Source organism: Ctenocephalides felis, unplaced genomic scaffold, assembly GCF_003426905.1.
Source record: "Ctenocephalides felis isolate EL2017-DRISC unplaced genomic scaffold, ASM342690v1 CF-g0.4_SCAFFOLD_03571, whole genome shotgun sequence".
Taxonomy (NCBI): Eukaryota; Metazoa; Arthropoda; class Insecta; order Siphonaptera; family Pulicidae; genus Ctenocephalides; species Ctenocephalides felis.
The window spans coordinates 43,100,062-43,102,094 of NW_020539725.1; positions in this window are offsets into that span (position 1 = coordinate 43,100,062).

A 2,033-nucleotide genomic window follows, 5' to 3' on the forward strand; every position below is an offset into this window, starting at 1 on the left:
ACATCGGAACATCGGAACATCGGAACATCGGAACATCGGAACATCGGAACATCGGAACATCGGAACATCGGAACATCGGAACATCGGAACATCGGAACATCGGAACATCGGAACATCGGAAACATCGGAACATCGGAAACATCGGAAACATCGGAACATCGGAACATCGGACATCGGAACATCGGAACATCGGACATCGGAACATCGGAACATCGGAACATCGGAACATCGGAACATCGGAACATCGGAACATCGGAACATCGGATTATCGGAACATCGGATTATCGGAACATCGGATTATCGGAACATCGGATTATCGGAACATCGGATTATCGGAACATCGGATTATCGGAACATCGGATTGTCGTCCGGACTTTCGATTATCCGGACTTCCGACTATCCGGACTTCCGACTATCCGGACTTCCGACTGTCCGGACTTCCGACTATCCGGACTTCCGACTATCCGGACTTCCGACTGTCCGGACTTCCGACTGTCCGGACTTCCGACTGTCCGGACTTCCGACTATCCGGACTTTCGATTATCCGGACTTTCGATTATCCGGACTTTCGATTATCCGGACTTTCGATTATCCGGACTTTCGATTATCCGGACTTTCGATTATCCGGACTTTCGATTATCCGGACTTTCGATTATCCGGACTTTCGATTATCCGGACTTTCGATTATCGGACTTTCGATTATCCGGACTTTCGATTATCCGGACTTTCGATTATCCGGACTTTCGGTTATCCGGACTTTCGGTTATCCGGACTTTCGATTATCCGGACTTTCGATTATCCGGACTTTCGATTATCCGGACTTTCGATTATCCGGACTTTCGATTATCCGGACTTTCGATTATCCGGACTTTCGATTATCCGGACTTTCGATTATCCGGACTTTCGATTATCCGGACTTTCGATTATCCGGACTTTCGATTATCCGGACTTTCGATTATCCGGACTTTCGATTATCCGGACTTCCGATTATTCGGACTTCCGATTATCCGGACTTCCGATTATCCGGACTACCGATTATCCGGACTACCGATTATCCGGACTACCGATTATCCGGACTACCGATCATCCGGACTACCGATTATCCGGACTACCGATTATCCGGACTTCCGATTATCCGGACTTTCGATTATCCGGACTTCCGATTATCCGGACTTCCGATTATCCGGACGTCCAATTATCCGGACTACCGATTATCCGGACTACCGATCATCCCGTACTGCTTTAACTGCATAGAGACGAAATGTCAAAGCGCGTAAGCGCCGCGTCACCGTCTAACGGATAAACATTGGTACGGAACCCAAAGGAATGTAAACAAAATTCATACTTATTGTAAAAATCTCTATAAAATATCTGATAATTTGATGTGCATATGCCTAATGATCATTTTTGACCGCCAAATGTCATTTTTTTTTTTACTTTTTTCGTTAGATCTCCAAAACCGCTAGACCTGCCCTTATGAAAATTTGATCAATTCTTCATCTAGTCAATACAAGTAAACTGTTTTTTTAATTATTAAAATCGGACGCTCCGTTCTCTTAAAAATTGAGGTACCGTTTTTGGCACTTTTTGCCCCATATCTTCGGAACGGCTAGACCTGCCTCCGCCAAAAACTAATCAGCACGTCTCCTTATCAATACGAATCGAATGTTTTTCGAATTATTCAAATTGCTTTATCTGTGTTCTCGAAATCGTCGACGAAAATTTGTATCCGCACACATACACATACGCGCACACACACACACACACACACACATACATCCATTTTTTCTAAGGTATGCCAAAATAATTCAGAAACCTCTGAAACGTAAAGATATATAAAAATTTTCGTTTTCGATTTTTTTGCGATTACTATAACTTACCCTACGGGAAGTTAATTAGGTCTTTAATTAAAATATTATATTGTTATCATAAAATGGATTACTTAAGTAACATTAAAATCGCAAGTCACTTAATTGAAGTGAAGCTTTTGGTTTTTACAAAAATTCATTGCAATCCAATATGGATTTTTAACG